A 19234-nucleotide genomic window follows, 5' to 3' on the forward strand; every position below is an offset into this window, starting at 1 on the left:
GCAGTAGGATGGACACTTGCCACTCACTCAACAAAGAAGTCAAAGATGCCTGGTCTTCACAGGGTGTCTTGGCCTCCTGCTCCTGGGGGGCTTGAGATGCCTGCAGGCTCACAAGTCGCCACAAATTCTAGGCCCTTTTCTCTTCTGAGCCCCTGTTCATTGAGTGGCAGCAATAGAGTTTCCCACTTTCAAAAATCTACTTTTTCCTGTTGTCAAAGGCTACAAGGACCTCACTTGGGTTTAAAAAGCATCCTATTCTTTTTGTGGGTTTTCAAAACAAATTTACACCATCAAGTGAAGTTGCCTCTAATGTCGTTTTATGACTTTAGAAATTCCATAATGCTTATTTTTTTCACCTCTTCTGGCCCTTTTCTAGTTATATATTTATAAGCAACTGCTAGAGGTTTACACATTGGGAAATTATAAAACACCAAGTTGTTTCATGTGTCTGAGCCTTTGTTCACACCTTTCCCCTGTGCCTAGAATGGCAATAAGAGCTGACATCAGCTGAGCACACAGTCTGTGCCAGGCACTGTGCTAACTGAGGCTAAACACCCTTAGGAAATAGATACTGAAATTACCCTAATTTTGTGGAGGGAAAAACTGAGGCACGGAGTCATAAGTGACTTGGCCAAGTCCACATAAACCATTACGAGCCATTAGTTTCATAAGCCATTAGAACTAAAACTCAAAACTGAAAGCCTGTCTGCCTGACCCCGAACCTGAGCTCTTGGACACTGACAACCTGCTTTCTGATGAAACATTCTCCATCCCCACCCATTTATCCAACTGTTGAAGTTCATTCATCCTTCAGAACCACCTCCAGAATCACCGTCTTTATGAGACCATTCCTAACTCCTACAAATGAAAGTAACCTCCCTCTCTGGGCTACTGTGGCACTGTGGGGTGGGGGGCAGGGGGTCATCAAGGCTATTTGCTACTGTGCCTGACTTTCACATTGGTCTGTAAGTTCCCAAAAGGCAGGGAACCGGCCTTGCCTCTTTGCATCCCTCACACATCTGACATTTCATAGATGCTGGGTACTTGTTGATCAACCACTTACTAGAAGAAATGAACCACAAGCAAACAATGTACTGTCATTCCGGGGGACATGGAGCTCTTACATGTCCTCATCCTTTTGAGACTCTGCAACATGAAGCACGCAAGAGAATATTACAAAAACGATCCTCAAGGCATTGTAAATCACCTCAGAGGGTGGGTTTTGCTTCTTCTTCTTCCCCCTAGGGCTACCATTTAGGAAAGGAGGGTGGCTCATAAGTTTGGGAACCATGCTCTTTGTGTGTCTGCCACTGGCTCCTCTGGTCCCACCACCACCAATTGTTCCCCTTCCTTGTCAATGCTCAGCAAGTGGCTTAAATAAAAAAAATCTGAGCATGCCACCAAGACAATGGACTCTAATTGCTGTTTTTCATTCAAGCTAAATGATTCTCTCCTTACAACTAACCCATAATTATGGTTCAGAGTTCAATACATCCATTCAATAATAGCGAACAGTGCATTCTTTCCCTAGCATATCTAATTTAAATGGTCTTTTCTAAGTGGTAGCTATGACATGGTGACAAGATAGTACATAAGCTCAGATTTCTGTGGTTGCTAAGTACAAATATTTTGATAAGTACAGCTAATATGAGATATTTCCTCTTAGCTGGATATGATACACGTTGAAATATGACATTGGTACCATCTGTTCTTCATCATAAATATAAATGAAGTGATAATGAGCAAAACGTGTTAAGGAACTATCAGGATGATTGCACTCCGATGGTTTAATTTCGATCTTCATTAATCTAAAAATAAAACAATCTACAAACGACAAATGAACACATTTTTACTGATGCTGTGCAAATATCTTTCAGGCTATGGACAATGTTCTTACCACTTAAAATGAGACGACAATAAAGAGATTTTTCTCAAGCACCCATTGAGTTCTCTGTACAAATCATTAACACACTTCCCGTGGAGCTGTATAAAATCCTGGTGTAGATACCTGGTCTGACAGTGTAGTGGTGAAATGATGCAAAAAAAAGCCTTTGGTCCACTCTCTCTCTAAGGCTAACTCTGCAAGTAAAATCATTACCCTCCCCACTATATGGGACATGATGCCCAGGGGCGGAAGTCTTCCCGGATGTGACTCCCAGGGATGAGCCTGGTACTGTGGGACCCACAATGCCTTCCTACAAAAAGGGGGAAAAGGAATGTAACTAAGGTATCAGTGGTGAAAAGAGTTCAGATAGAGAGGCTACTCTGGAGTTGCTCTTATGCGTGCTTCAGCTAAATATCGCTATTTATCATGGTTGGCCAAACCCCAACCCAAACTATCCCTGCCAATCCTAAAGAATACCTAGGGCTTTAGCTGAGATTCTACAAAGGTTCCATGCACTATGATTATTTCCAGAAACCTACAACCTCCAGATGGTTTCTAGGACAGATGAGTCCTGAAACCCAGAAAGGTAGCCTCTCCAGAGCATCAAGTAGTTCCATCCCCCATCCTATATTATCAACAGCCCCTTCCAACATGAAAAAGGTAGAATGGGCATAACACAAATACCCCTAAAGATTGGGAGAGAGATCAAAGAAAAAGGTGGAGTTATAACAGAGAAGATGGGATTTAACAAATGAGTATGACAACTGAATCATTCATTATATTGATATTTCTTTTAGACTCCAGTGTCTTAGAGCAGCTAGAAGGAAAAACCTAAAATCATGGAACTGCAACCCATACCAAATTCTGAAATCTGTTCTGTAACTAATTATTGTGGGATGTTTTGATATTTATTGCTTTTGTGTGTATATATTTCACAATAAAAAAAAATTTTTTTAAAGCCACCAGTCTAAGTACTTCTTCACTGTGTGACCTTGACCAGGTCACTTCACCGCTCTGAACCCCCATTTCCTCACCTCCCCAGAGGTTGCCATGAAAACTTTGAGCCAGCCCAGGTCCAGTACTCAACACATTTGGCACCATGAAATGTCCAGTAAATAGACTGAAGCCTGGCATTTAGTGGGTGCTTATTGAGTGTTTAGTGCATATGGCATAAAATAACATTTAGTCATCACCAGTTATCTCCATTTTACACATAGAGAAACTGAGGCAGAGAGAGGTAAGTAACTTGTTGAAGACCACCTGACTTTAAGTGTCAGAACCGGGATTGCCACCCAGACAAGCTCAGCCCTGAACTTATACTCTTTAGCACTCTAGTGCAGCAGATTTTGTTATTATTTTTGCTACTCCTGCCACTGATATTATTGCTAATTATTGAGGAAAACAAAAGAATACATTATTTTCTAGCCAAAGTCTACACAGCCAAAAAAGAAAGGGTTGTTATGGTTAAGCAGGAGCCTGCTTATCGTGAAGACCTTTCTGGTATTTCACAAATTTCACCCAGAGCACTGGAGCTTGTCAGTAGATTATCTTTTCACAAGCCCATTAGCTCACCTCATGGAGGATCCTTTATTTCTCTCTCCTCCAGCTCTGCCTGCCATTCTACTCCCTGAGGAAAAAGGCCAAAACTTCCAGAAGCTCAGGTTTTGCTGGGCGATATGCCTCAAAGCCCAAACAGCTCTGATTGCAGCTCACCCCCTGGACAGACTCATCTCCATACTCACTCATGTCCTCTCTAGCTGCAGACCACCTCCCATCCCACAAACACGCTCTTCCTGCCACTGCCTGCTGTATTTGTGCTCCAAGAGGGCCAAGTGGGCCTTATATCAGTTTGCTTACTCCTCCTCTCTCCCAGTCATCAGGGCTGCCATTTGCTGAGAGTCTACTGTGAGCCAGATACTGTTCCAGGCATTTGATATGTTATTTCATTTAATTCTCACTGCCACCCCAGAGGTGTGACCTCCGTTTTACAAAGAGGAGGCTGAGACTTGGAAAATGGAAATAAATGCTCAGTCTGGATGGAAATAAATGCTCATTCTTCATCTCATGCCCTTCTCCTGCCTCTGATCCAACCAATACTTGAGGATCACCTACTCTGGGTGGCCTTCCCTGACACTTCCCTCTTCCTAATCCATGATCTGTTTGGATGTACTGTTTTGGGTTCCTGTAGCCTAGAGCTAGTCAAGCCCCTCCTCCAGCTCCTATCACCCTGTTTTAGAATCACCGATACTCCTCCAGGCTTTCCCACTGGACCTGAAGCTCCAGTGTACCTGCAGCACGTCCCTGTATAAATAAGGGAGTGAATGAATATGTGCCCAAGGTCACATAGAGGTTACACATCATGGTGGTTGTGCAGGCACTTGCAAGTGGACGGCCTGGTATGTGATCTGACTCCTCCATTGTGTCACTGGACATCCCTGGACAAGTTGCCTAATCCCCCTGGGCTTCATTTTCATCATCTGTAAATTAGAGATAATAGCAATGGTCTCGTTAGTTGTTATGAACATTAAATGAGTTCATCCATGGAGACATCTTAGAACAGTGTAGCAAGACACCAATAAAAACTAGTGATTATTGCTATATCATTATCATCCTCTTCCTCACCAGACTGTACCAGGCTAAGATCCTCAAAGCCCAGGGTTGTCTTGCCTTAAAGTCTACCCATACACGTGACTTGCTTGGGGAAAAATGACCAAAATTGTAAAAACATAGGAAAAAAAACAACAACAATGGCTCCATTAAAACACTTCAAAGATACAAATTTACCAACATGGACTTGTCCTGGGTGGTACTAGGGGAAAGCAATAGGAAAACCAACCCCCACTTCTTGGCTGGCCCACCCAGCATGGTTATTGGGCCAGTCAAGGAATGAGAGACCACAGGGTTACAGAAAGGATGCAAACCTGAGCAAGACTTGCCACTCTAACCCTGTCCTCTGTCCTCTCCACCACTGAATCTGAGGCTGGGCATCCCTATGGGTGGCGAGGGGAAAGCCTGGGCTAAGCCTCCTGGGTCATGTTGCCCTGCTCTGCACAGGGCCCCAGGGAGCCCCCCACCATTGTAAGTCATCCTGGGGGGATGCTGCTGTATATAGCAGAGATGGGCCAAATCCACCACTGCTATTTGAAAACCAATCCATAGACAGATCTTCCATTAGTCTTCAGTGATATCGTTCCTGTCTCTGAGAAGCAGAGTCCTTCTCTGGAGGTCAAAGTGGTCTGATGTCCTCGTTGCCGGGCATTCCTTGTGTAGGCTGAAAGATGCAATTCAGTGGGCAACGACACAGCCCACTGATGCTCAGAAAATAAAGTTCATTGATACTGAATATTTGGGAAATAGCTTTTTGTATTTCTAGTGAAAATGGCTTATGGCACACTTTTATCACTTAAACTCTGATTTTTTGTTTATTTTGTTTTACCTCTGCTCACCATGTGTGAAAGAATAACTCTGTAGGAGTCATAAGTCAAAGTCCAAAATGATGAAGTCAAGCACAAGAACATATTTTGAGCCCTACCAAGTGAAATGCATGAACTGTTTGGGGGAAAGCCAGTGTTTCACATGGCTATTTGTTCTTCAAAGCCCTTCTTACTTGGATGAAAAATACAGATAATACACTGACACATACCACAACTGACTAGATTCAAAGATGTTATCCTATTTCCTAAAGGAAAAAAAAAAACCAAGCAAATAGAGAAAGTGTGATCGTACCAAATTTTAATCATTGTTTTTTAAAGGTTCTTTGGGGTAGGGGGGAGAAAGAAGGAAGCAAGATTCTGCATAACATACTATATTCATTAAAAAGGGATCTGAAAATACTGTGAACAAATTTGAAAAGGAGAATATTGGTTTAATGATCTCTTTAACGTTTAGTTATTCAGTTGTACCTTGACTTCCAAGCAGACTTCACTCATTATCACGCTTGTTAGGGTAACACTTCTTTATAAACGCTCAAAACACTTAGATCTTGAAAAGGGTGTCTTAATGAGAGTAGAGTGTGGTAATTGTAGCTAAATCCATCTAAGCTATTTACATTTTGGTAATAAACTGAAGTTTATTATCCAGAATGATAACAATTTTGTTCCATTGTCTCTATAGTCCCAGACAAAGACTTGGGTTTCTTATAAAGGGTCTTAAATATTTTTGACGTATAGTGATTAGAAGTTATTAAAAATGAATGAGGAGGGCAGTGCGATGGTGGCTCAGTGGCAGAATTCTCGCCTGTCATGACGGAGACCTGGGTCCTATTCCCATGTGAAAAAGTAATAAATAAATGAGAAGCCCAGAGTCCAGCTTGTCGGTCCTCAGGCATCCTGAGCTTCCCCTCCCCTTCTTTCTGCTGGGCCTAGACGACCCCCCACCCCAGCCGAGCCCCAAACCCAATCCGTCCCTACACCCAGCCGTCCTGGACTCCCTGCCTCGTGCCCAGCTCTGGTGATGTGGACCCAGCGCCTGGGCAGTGGACATGTGGATAATGTTCCGAAACTTCTTCAAGGTTTCTGGACGGAGAAAGATTTTTTGTGACTGGCCCACAGAGCATATAGAACCTTTGGGAACATGGCAGTTCCAGCTGTGTCACCGCCGGGGCCTTTCCCTCCTCCGAGGTTTTGATTCCTGCCAACGTGGGCTCAATGAGCGCGAGGTTCCCTTGGTGCGCTGAGCACCGTCAGTTCCAGCCTCTGTTTAAACACTGCTCCTCTCTGCGGCCGGTCCACTCTGTTCTAGCGCCCTCTGAGGGCCGGGATTTCCCGGGGGAGGAGGGGGTTGAATCCCTTGTTTTCTGTTGTCTGACACCTGGTCCCATCCCCCTGGCCCACACCAGGACAGAGCGAAACTGCTCTCTGAATAAAATAGATGATAAGATAATTGCATTTTAAAGTAAAGGAATGAATGAAACCCGTGTAATTCCAACTTCCTGTTGCAATCATTCCTTCTACATTAGGAATAAGTGTAAAGAGAGCATCAAAAATCAGAACAGTCACTGCTGATCAGAAACAATGCAGGTCAGAAAGTTGGGTGAAAAGCAACTCTTCGGCTACAATGCAGATCTTTTATTTTTAAAAGGTAGCATTCCTGTTTTCTGCAATTAACTATTTTCTTAAAGAGCAACAGGCATGGAAGAATCACACATCTACGGTGATTTATTTCAAAGAAAACAATTAGAACCCATATCAAAAAAGCTAATTCAGATTAATTAAAGAACACCCACATCAGTTAAATATAATATTTCCTCTTTCACTTTGCTCACTGTTTACAGTATGCTGCTCAAAGGGCTGGGTTTCAAGATAATAAAGAATGACAGTTGAAGGGTCTGGAGGCTGGAAGAAAACTTTAGGGTCTGTAAACCATTTTAATTGCATATAATTATGGATAAGGAAGTGGAACAATTTAATTTCTGGGCCTTCATGCTATTAGAAGACTAATATAACAAGTATCAAAATTGGTCAGCTGAGTAAAATTGCAAGAAGCTGGTTTTAATTCCTCAGTACAAATGGAAATGGAATGAAATGCTGAATAACTTCTGTTCTATCTTTTCATTTATATGATATCATGGTAATTCAAGATCTAGTGGAAATTATTTATGGAGATTTAGAACAAGTAAAGTGAAACAGGCTTTTGAAATATTTGTTTTATTTTTTAATTTCGAAAAAACAGAAAAGCATGATGAACAAAATAAAAATTCACTCTAATATGTTACAGAATGTCTTTAGATGGAAAGACAAGAAACTGGTAAGGGTTGCCTCTAGGGAGGGCAATTGGCTGCGGGGAGGCAGCCATAATTTTTATTAAATATTTTCTGTTATTTAGGATGCATTTCCTAAATTTCTCTATGAAATTACCTACTTCTTCTCTTTCACAAATTTGATAACCTGTTATATGCTGCTCTTTCCCCATGTTATTAAACATTCTTCTGAGGCTTGATTCCTAATGGGTTAACAGTGTTCATTTATGGATGCATCATTTATTTAACTAAATCTCCTGCTGTTGGACACTCAACTTGTCTTCCATTTTCCACTGATGTAAACAGCTCTGCAGCCATTATGGTAATAGCCTTACCTTTCCGTGCACACTCCTCATTCTTTTCACAAGACCTGTTTAATAAGAGTTGAATTACCAAGTCAAAACAAAGATTTTAAAACCTTTGATACATATGGTCAAAGTATCAGTTTATACTCTTGCTTGCAAAGCAACCTTCCCAACACCTGAGAGAGATATTTGGGGAATGCTGGGAGGCAGAATGGGTCTACCGAAATTTTCAAATCAAAGTGCGAATTTCCAAATAGCCATGAGTTCCACTGTTCAATAATTCCAAAATCTGGATGTTGTAGCGATTCTGCCCTAGTTAATTCCGCAAAATACATTTCTCTTAAAGGGTTTTGAATGAAGTAGGATGGCATTTGAGCCTTCCTCTCAGAAAACAAAGACTTTTGAAAAACCAAGAACTAGTTCTCTGTCTTGAGAGTTGGAAATGCTTTTTGAGCCCTAAAGCACTCCAGACCAGGTCTTGTAAGTCCAACTCCCTAGTCTTCTGTCTTTGGCACCAAGAGAGAATTTATGGATGAGGGTAAAATACATTCTCTAGGAAGTCAACTTCCCGGGGTTCAGCCTGTTCATAAGCAGGTGTCACCGCCTTAATGGGTCTGTCACCTTCTCAGACCATCATTTGGGAAGGAGCAACAGACTAATGGAATACCTTGAACATATAGCGGCTTTAGGACACTTACCAGGAATGAATCCAATCTGCTTTTTGGCTTAGAACTAAAAAACATATGCCTTTACAGATGTAATGCTTATTCAATAGAGCAAAGTTTGAAAATAAAGAAAATAAATAGGTCTAGAACTCCACCATTCAGAGATAACCTCTGTTAATAGTTCAGAGTGCTTTTGGTACCTATATGCAACTTTTTGGGCATATCCATATTTTTATTTTGTAAACATGGTATAATATTATGCTTGCTGTTTTGTAATCTATTTCATTTAATGTATCATGAACTGTTTTCCAGATTATAAGACATTTGACAAAAATGTCTTTGATGCCTCCTTAGTATTCTGACATATAGATGTGCCTTTTTAAATCAGGCCCCCCCCCCATATTTACGTTATTTCCAAATCGATCTATTGAAGTAGAGCTCTCTTGCCCTGCTGTTAAATGTAGTAAATGCCCCAAGCATACTGACTGGCTCATGAGTAACCCTAATACACTTTGAAAAGCCAGGATAAAGGAAAATGTTCAATTAATTATGGAAAGAAACTCTAAAATGTTGGGGGGGAAATGAATCTAGAATGATTTTGTCCTCAAATTACTTCACAAATGCATTAAAATTCTTGTTCCATTTTAAAGAAACCAGTTCTGGAAATGGGTTTGTTGTATGCAAGAAAAACAGTGTGCAATCCAATCAATAAGCTCACACTTACAGAAAAGGACTTGGCCTTGTAGCAAAATATTGGTGATTTCGTGTACATGTATGTGTTTTAATTAAAAATAAAATATTTTGAGTACATTACCTGAATGTCACCTTTTATAATTCCCCACTTTAGGCGACTTTTTTTTTCTATTAGCTGATTGATAACCATTCTTAATTGCATGGTTAAGAGATTTTTTAAGAATTTTTTTCTAAGAAAAATTACTTGTGCATAGGGTGAATGACTTTTTAAATTTGTTGCTGAAGCAAATGAAAAGCCATGTTGGCTCAAGGACACGGAAAACAAATTGAATATTAATAGTATTCAGTGGTAACTTTCCTGCTTACCTTTCTATACCTGCTATAAATGGACATTTTCCTCCTTATCCAAAATTTCTTTCCCAGGGAAGCCCCGTGTCCTAGTTTGCTAAGTTGCACAAAGTGGATACCATGAAATGCGCTGGCTTTTACAATGGGAATTTCTTAGCTTACAAACTTACCATTCTGAGGCTGTGAAAATGCCCAAATCAAGCCATCATCAAGACGATACCTTTTCCCTGAAGACCAGCTGCTGGGTAATCCTGAACTCCTTGGTCACATGGCAAGGCACAAGGCAGCACCTGCTGATGTCTCCCTTCTCTTCTGGGTTCCACCTTCTTGCTTCCTTGGCTTTCTCTCTCTTGGTCTGAATTTCATTCTCTTATAAAGGACACCCGTAAGAGAATTAAGACCCATCCTCAATGAGTTGGGTCACTTCTTAAGATAAGATTCAACTCACCAAAAGATCCTACTTTCAATGTGTCCATACCTGCAGGAATGGATTAACAATTTTAAGAACATATTTTTCTGGGGTTCATCCAGCTCCAAACCAGTGCATCCTGTTATAGAAGGAAAGTTCCATTATCTGTAGTTAGGAAAGCTAATTCTCATTTTTTGAGATATACTTCAAAGACATCTTCCCTTTGAGCAGATAGTGGCCAGACTGAAGGGTGGAATATAAGCAGTATTATGGAGGGAATTATCCATAGATAATTCTCATAATTATCATAGAAGGTGGTATTCCTTCTGGTGTTAGCATCAACAATCATGAATATAAAAGGAATATTTGCCATCTCTGAGTGATATGGCATCCCCCATTCACTAAAGATGTCATGTTTTGCCAATAGAAGTGTATATGGAACTCGCTACATATAGACGGAACCAACATTGATTTGGAAAGTTAGCAAGTGGTTGTTATTTGAGAGATATTTTCATTATTATAGTTTTTCATACTCTAACAACAGACTGTGTTTCTTTTAAAGCTGTTTAATAATAACATTGGTTATTGTCTCATCTTAAGCTTTTAGAAGCAAATAATTGTTGTAAACGAACAATATTATTAGAATAACAATGTTCCTATTTATTATCAAGTTTGATTTTCCCTTTCGATTTTCTTTTTTCTTATTCGGTCATTTAATTATTTCTCCTCTCCACAGTCAAACATCTGCTCCAATTCCCATCCCACCAAATATCTCCTCCACTCTCTCTTTCAGCTTCAATTAGAAGTTTGCTAACGCTAGGATCTCCACTCAGATCTTGGACCTTTGCAATTAATTTTAATCAGGCTTGTTAACACTTTTTTAATATGTAAGAAATAAGCAAATATGTAACTAAAAAGCCATTTATGTCTTTTATGAAGGTAACAAATATGCAATTAAAAACTCCTTCTCTTGGTGACTTTGCAATAAATTAACTTGTTTTGTCACTATTGTTCCTGTATAATGTCATTTACTCTGGAGTTTTGACAGTCAGATTTTTTTTTATCCTTGGCAAAATTAGCAAGTAATATTAAGATCTAAGAAATGACAATTAGTTTGTGAATTAGGTGGGATATACAATGTGTTAATTATTGAGGGACCAGGCTGCATGCAATTAAAATTTAGCATCCAGATAATGATAATGTAGTAGGCTTCTGAGTGTCTAATGAAGTTGAAAATGTTCGTTACCAATAAATTAATTCTCAGTTCTTTAACCAGTCTTTAAAATTTCTATACAGAGGGGCAGATCAGAATAATTGTTATTGTTTTGCATGTAGAATAATAATGTGATATCATGAAAGTCTATCAGTACTATCATTTCATTGTTAGAGTTCCCTGCACAGTGACAGGGAACCTTCCCAAAGATTCAAATATATGGCAGACATAGAAATCTGCTTCTCTTGAGATACTCTTTTAAGATATTTAAGATCAAAGAATGGGAAGAGAAGAGGAAACGGTACTGAAAGGGGGATAGGTTGAGGTGTTCTACATTTGTTCTATTAATACCTTAATTTTCTCATAGTGATCTTTTTTAACAGTCTTTTTAACTTAACAAGTACTTCTCTTTGTAATTTGGAACCTCAGATCCACATAGATTTCCAATTGTTATGGAGATACCTAGTGTTCTAGTTTCTGGCAAGTTATGCCGTAAGGAGATCCCAGTCTTGTAGAGGGACAAACACAAAAACAAATCATTAAATTACAATGTGATAGCTACCATGACATGGCGACAAAAGTAAACGTCTGATTTACATCCTACAAAGGGTGGCTGTTGAATAGAGAGAAGATTACAGGAGTCAAGAGTAGAAGCCAGGAGAGTGAAAGTGGGTATTACCACATTCTACTTGAAAGATGATGGTGAGCTGCACCAGAGTGGAGGCACAGGAGAGAGGAGAAAGGAAGAAGGATTCTAGATACATTTGGAAGGTGGAATTATATCCAATATTTGTGTTGAGAAACTAGAGAGCCGGTACCATCACTACCTGATTTGTGGAAGACGTGGGAAAGAACTGGTTTGGAGGAAACCCTCGAGAACTCCTGTTTGGGGTGTGTTAAGATTGCAAGGTCTATGGGAGATGTGAGTGAGGATGTCATGGCAGCATTAGAGCTCAAAGGTGGGCTTTGGGTGAAAATAGAATTTGGGCATCAACAACAAATAGATGGTTTTGAAGCCCTGAAATGGATAATACCTGGGTGAACACTCACAGAAAGAGTGGGTGCTGAGTAAAGAGAAATCTCATGAGAAAGCCTTGAGGAACTCCAACTTTCCATGTTATCATGGAAACCAGAAGAGGAGAGAGTCCCATGATGAACAGAAAAGATAGTCCCAGACCTATGGTAAAGTTATTCATTTTGAAGCATTGTTATAACAGCAACAGATTAGAAACAACCTAAAAATTAATAATGGGAGACTGAAGAAATGACATATGGTCTACCAATACAAGGAATACTCTGCAGGTATAGAAAAGAACATGAAACGGTTTCCAAAACGCACTGCTAAAGTGGAAAAAAAAAGGAGCAACATTCTTTAGTATGTTGTTTATGTTCGAAAAAAGGGGGGGAGTGGAGTATTATGGAATTGCTGGAATATGCTTTGAATATTCCAAAAGATACAAAATAAATTGCAAAATGGTTGCCTTTAGGAAAGGAAATGGAATGACATAGAAACAAGGGTAGAATTAGGCGAGGTTACATTGCTTTTCATCTCAGTGGGGTAGGTTTTAGATTTTAAAATGTATATTTGATTCTATGTACCATGACTAATCAACATCAAGAAACAATATTTCTTGATGTTAATTTTTATATTGCTTTCTATTTTCAAAACTTAAGATACTTACCTCGCTTTAAATTCGTTTACCACAGTCGTTTGGATAATTTTGTGCTTCACTGATTTCTACGCTTACTGCTAGTCCTTGTTACATTTTCACCACACCTTTTCTAATTGATGAGGTCTTTGTTTTGTTTATCTCTCACTTGACTACAGCATATGATCAGGTAATTTTATCCCAAAGAGTGCCTGGATATACACTTTCTGAGTTCTTGAATATCAAGGAACTTCTTTCCATTGCCTTCAAATAAAAAGAAAACTGTGGTAAGGGGGTTAAGTTGGGTTCTACCTAAAATAGAACATGAGTCAAGGACTTGAGTTCAGGTAGGCTATTTGTCCCTCAGGAAAGAGCAGTGAAAGGACAGAGAAAGTGTATCAGGGATGATGGAAAAACTAGTAATGGATATATGATAGAGCTGATTGCCACTGTGGGCAACTGGGGCTCAATGCCACTGCGAACCTCTAGAAATCAAAATGTGCCTAAAAATTATCTTACTGAAGGAGGGAAGGCTGGGGCATTCACCTACCAACTTCTGTCTCCTATTTGCAGAGCATGGCTCCCAAGCCCATTAACTCTCACTTTTGGCTTCTGTAGCTTAAGAAAACCCCTGGGGCAGAAAAGGCCACAAAGTGACATGAGGGGAAAAGCTGAGTGTGCTTGAGGTCCACCGCCACAGGCAGCTAAAATCACAGGTGATCTGAGGGGAGCGTGGTACAGAGCCCAAAAAGCATCTAGAATGCTTGCACTGTACCCCTTTTTACTCTCAAACTTCCATGAATGTTGTTCCATTGTCTTATGAAAAAGTCTGGACCAGTCTGGTATGTTATTTCCATTCTATATGACCATGATACTTTAAAGTTTCAAGAAGATTCAAGACATGGATATTTCTCTAGAAGTTGTTAATTTTTAAAATTAATTTAACCTATATATGGTGTGACCTTCAGATGAATTCAGATATTTCTTCAGTTCAGAGTTTTCTTCTATTATATCTTTGGATATTTTTCTTTTCTGAATTAACTCTACTTAGACATACATTGTAGCTATGTAATCTCTTCTCTGTGTCGATTACTATTCCTCTGATTGATTTTCTCTCTTTGACCTTTTCCTCTGCATTCTGGGAGTATTTTCTGAAGCCTGTATTCCATGTCTGATCAGAAAAATTCAGTAGTGTCAGTTCTGCTCCGTTTTAGTTTGTTAAAGTGGCTGAAATGCAGATACCATAAAATGGGTTGGCTTTTACAATGAAGATTTTATTAGTTTATGTGCTTACAGTTCTGAGTCTGTGAAAATGTTCAAATCAAGGCATCAACAAGTGATGCTTTCTCCACAAAGACCAGCTACTGGTGATCCTGGGCTCCTCTATTAGATGGCAAAGTATATGTTGATGCCTGATGGTCTTCATTGCTTTCAACTTCTTACTTCAGTGTCTTCCTCTCTGCTTCAGAGACTTTCTCTCTGTCTTCTGTGTCTGGATTTCATCCTCTTATTATGGACTTTAGTAAAAGGAATAAGACCCACCTGGAGCATGCCTGAACTGAAACAAACTAATCAAAAAATCCTACCCACAATTGTTTTACACCCACAGGAATGGATTTGCTTTAAGAACATGCTCCTCTGGGGGTTCACAAAGCTTCAAATGATCACGTTCTTAAAAGATTATAACATTTTAAATTTTACTTTGGAATTATCTGTTTCTATAATTTTTCTAACCTATGCCAACATCTCTTTAATTTCACTCTAATTATCTAATTATCATCTGACAACTTATGTAATTATCACCTTTTTTTCATATAAATACTTTTTCTTTCATAGTCTCATAAGTATTTATTACCTAAACTTTTTATTTCTTTAAGTATGTGTTCTTCTTAATTTGCCTGCCATGTATATCACTAGTCATAGCAGAGAAGATTTTCATGATTGGTTTATTATTGATTTCCTGTCTTGAGAGCAACTGTCCCCAGGCCTGTGATTTGTCCCCAGTAGAGATGGGGTGATAATATTCCTTGGTCTCCTTCTTGGTTTCTTAAGTACTGTTAGAATTGCCTTAGTATTTAAGCTAGAAGGCTGGATGATGTATTTCCATTTTAGGGTTCATCAACTTGTGGTGGGGGAGTTATGGGATAAAGGAGCAGGCAGGAAGCTAAAAGGGACAGCGGTCCCAGCAGGAGAACTTTGTCCCTAAGGAGCTTTTCTCTTTGTCCTTGAGCAGTCTGTTGAAACCATACGCAGGAGCTAGCTTTCTTATCTAGTTTATTCTGGGAGCCTAACGTGGCTCTCTTTAGAGAGATGCACTTTCCTGGAGCAACTGTCCACTAAGCTAGGGTCATGTTCCTCCATATTTGGAGTAGGCTAGGAGGGAGCACCTCCAATTCTGAGAGTGTTCTCCTCTAGTTTCTCAGAAAGTGGAGTTGAGATTGAGACCCTGGCAGCTTCCTTCACCCTAATCCCATACTCCCTACCCCCAGAGGCAAGGTACATTTCACGGGCATGCAACCCATGTTGTCACACAGGGCCCAGTACACAGAAGATAAGGGTTCTGCACTTGGTTTATGTTCTGCTGTCACCCGTTGCAAAATTCTTAATGATTTTTGAATGAGGAGCCCGACATTTTCATTTTGCAATGGGCCCTGCAAGTTGTGTAGTTGATCCTGTATAGGCATTACTCCCAGAGTTTTATGGCATTATAGTGACTCTCTGCCAACCCTGACCACAGCCTCTGTTTTAGTTTTCTAGGCTGTTCAAAACAGATGCAATGAAATGGGTTCACTTTAAACAATTAAAATGTATTAGCTTACAGTTTGAGACTGTGACAATGTCCAAATCAAAGCCTCATCGAGGTCTTGCTTTCTTCCCAAAGACCGACTGTCAGCAATCCTTGGCTCCTCTGTTACACGGCAAGGCACATGGCAGTGCCTGCTGGCATTCGTACTACTTTTCCAGGTTTCATTGCTTTTAGCTTCTTGCTTCCATGGCTTTTTTCTTTTTCTCTGTATTCATTCTATTTATAAAGGACACCAGTAAGAGGATTGAGCACACATTCTGAATGAGGTGGGTCCCACCATAACTGAAGTAGCCTCATCGAAAGATCCTATTTACAATGGGTCCATGCCCACAGGAATGGACTAACTTTAAGAATATGTCTTTCGGGTGGGCCACGGTGGCTCAGCAGGCAATAACACTTGCCTGCAGTGCCCGAGAACCCAGGTTCGATTCCCAGTGCCTGCCCATGTAAAAAAATAAATAAATAAATAACACGTCTTTCTGGGATGAATACAGCTTCAAACCACCACACCTTCCAATCCTGATTATGTCCTATTAATTCTATTAAGTGGATAAGTGTAGAAGGAAAAGGATAAGTAGAATAAATGCTTCTAAGAAAGATGAGAACGTAGGTACTTTGGTCCTGAGAAACGACAAGGAAATGGTCCAGCAGAATCACAGCCACTGAGGGCAGGATAAGAATGTTACTCAGTATCTGGCCTCTCCTGATCAAGCACTGGCCTGTTCTCTTGCTAACTCTCCAAGCAGTTCTCAAAGACTCTTAGAAATGAGTCATTTGAACCTCACCAAGATGCAAACTTCCAGTTTAACCAGTGAACAGTTGATGAGCTACTGAGGAGGTTCTTACAGTCATGATCTGGATTTGAATCCATCACTAAGATGCACTGATCAATTTGCTATTGCCTCCCCTGCGTATCCTCCTACTCCAGGGTTTACAGAGTAAAGCTGCAGGAGAGACACGGCAAGCTTCGCATATCAGGATCGATGCAGCTGTGGCCTTATTGTATCATGAAAGACCATCACTGAGCTCGGGTCTGCTCTGAAAAATCAGAATCCACCTTTTCAACAAAAGCCAAGAGAACAGAGGTTATGTTAACCACCTGGGCTAATAAGCCGATTTATATTTTATTTGCTGACGTGAACCATTTGGTCTAATAAAAATAACACCTAACAAGCTAGATGCTGTGATGGGAAAATGGCCTCCCACTTTGAAAATAAATGTCAAATCTTTACCTCAACATTTATTTTCAGTAAATGCTGAGTCTCTGCCTTGGCATTTAAATAACAGCGGGAGACCTTAATCAGACTACTGGAGGACTCTAGGACTGGCAGGAGAGAACGACTGACGTTTGTTGACTAAGAAGAAGTTCTAAGTATAATGCTGACTACTGTATATTCCCTGGGGTGCTGCTGGGGTAAGAGGAGAGAGAAATGATTATCCAGCCGTTTGGATTTATTTGTGCATTTGAGCCAAAAGAAATGACCTTCTTGTCTATCTCCCTTTGTAGGAGAAGGAGCGCTGTTAGTTCATCTAATTCACTCTCTGTGTGCTTGGAACTCGCATCTCCAAACACCATCAGCAGGTTCCAGGGTCAAATATACCAGCATAAACTGCAGAGCCAGGTATAGGAATCAAGGGCATAGAATGTATTGTCTGCCAAGATAGATTCAGAAGGAATGCATTTTTTATTAATTTCCAAAGTTTCTTCACATTGTGCTATTTTAAAAACAACAACAACATGCAGCATCCCCTAATTATGTTTTTCGTGCTCCTAATCAACACTTTTCCTAGGCTGTTTTAAGCACTCTGTTCCAGTAGCAATGGCAGGCAGAGGTTGTGCTCCTGTTGCCAAGTTCAAATCCAGCACGTGATTGAGCTGTTCAAATGCTCGTATTCCGCGGCCAAGACCACTGACTGCTGAAAAGGTTCTGCACTGCTTCCCCTTACCTGGGTAGCAGGAACATAGCCGTCCCAGAGAGCCATTTGAGAACAATGGAAGAATACATTCCTTATCTAGGGCAGAAAGCCACCATTTTCATTAAAAACAAAACAAAGCAAACCCTCTGTGTGATTCCAGAGTCCAGGCAGGACTTGATCTGAGCAAAGTCTTCACACAGTCCTGCGATCGCCTTTATTGCCCGAACCCTCTCCAATGGGTGTCCCCACATCCACCATCTCCCCCTAGAGACCTGCATGCTTTCTGGGTAAGCAGGTGTCACTTGCTGACACTGCAAACTCCAAATTGCCGCCTGACAGATGCACATTATACAAATCCCGCAAGGCGGTCTCCAGCCACTTGGAGCACCTGCCACCCTCCCTGGAGCACGAAGCTGCTTATTCTCGATGTGCTGCAGGACGAAGGGGCCTGCCTCAGAATGGGATCACATAATTTCATTAAGCTGCCACCAAATGCATGTGAGACAAAAGCCTTGTGGGCATGGATTGTTACTTTGAATTCTGCAGTTTCGGAAACTTGGAAAGCATGTGGAGGTGGGGAGTTTGGCAAAGAGAAAGATGGTATTTCCTTCCTTCTATTAAGCCCTTTACTCCCAAATCACTGGCCTGGCCTGTTCTAGAGGGAGGAGCATGGCACCAGCATAGTTCTCTGGTTGTGAGCACACACTGAGAATCAAGTTCTTGTCCAGCATCACCCTAGAGGCGGTGGGTTCACCACAGGGACTCCTTACAGACAAAGTATGTAAAGCAAATATGTTAAGAAAGAATAAATCCATAAGAGGAAAGAGAACTGTCATTTAGTAAGAGCTATTAAGTGCCATGCACTGGGCTCAACATCATTTCATTTGGTCCTTTCTATTTTACAAAGGTCAGGAAACCCAAAGCACGTGATTCCTGAGCCCCAGACACCCAGCAAGCAGCAGGATAGAGAGGAGAATCCACATCCCACCACTAGAAGGTTCTTGAAAGGTTTAGGAGGCAAAAGGGTGAGAAAGAAGGAAGGTAGACCAGGAAATTTAAAGTGGGCGGGGTTTATTTCTGCACTCCCCGGCAAAGCTCACCAAACCCAAGATGCAGGGAGGTGAGTCCGCGCCTGCGCTTTGACGCGGGCAGCTTTTAAGGATGGAGGTCAGGTGACATCTGGAAGGAACGGTTCATTAGTTCCGGAAGTCATGTTGGGAGGGGTGACACAGCCTTCGCAGCTCAAGGTGCAGTGCCCTTCCGCGTTCCCCCGACCTAACAGTTCTCACTTCCTTTGTTCTTCCCAGGTCTGCCTTGAGAATGGTGGGACCTTCTTCTGGTGACTTGAAGCCAGACTGGCTACGTGGGCCTGGGACTTAAGCAGCTGCACAGGGCTTGACTTAAGGCTCTGCTGTGCTATCTTAAAATTCATCATTTTTTTTTTTTTTACATGGGCAGGCACCGGAAATCCAACTCAGGTCCTCTGGCATGGCAGGCGAGCATTTTTGCCTGCTGAGCCACCGTGGCCCACCCCTTCATCATTTTTAAGTAAGGGTCTCCACATTTTCATTTTGTACTGGGCCCTGCAAATTATGTAAGTGGTTCTG

This window comes from Tamandua tetradactyla, chromosome 13 (assembly GCF_023851605.1).
Source record: "Tamandua tetradactyla isolate mTamTet1 chromosome 13, mTamTet1.pri, whole genome shotgun sequence".
NCBI lineage: Eukaryota > Metazoa > Chordata > Mammalia > Pilosa > Myrmecophagidae > Tamandua > Tamandua tetradactyla.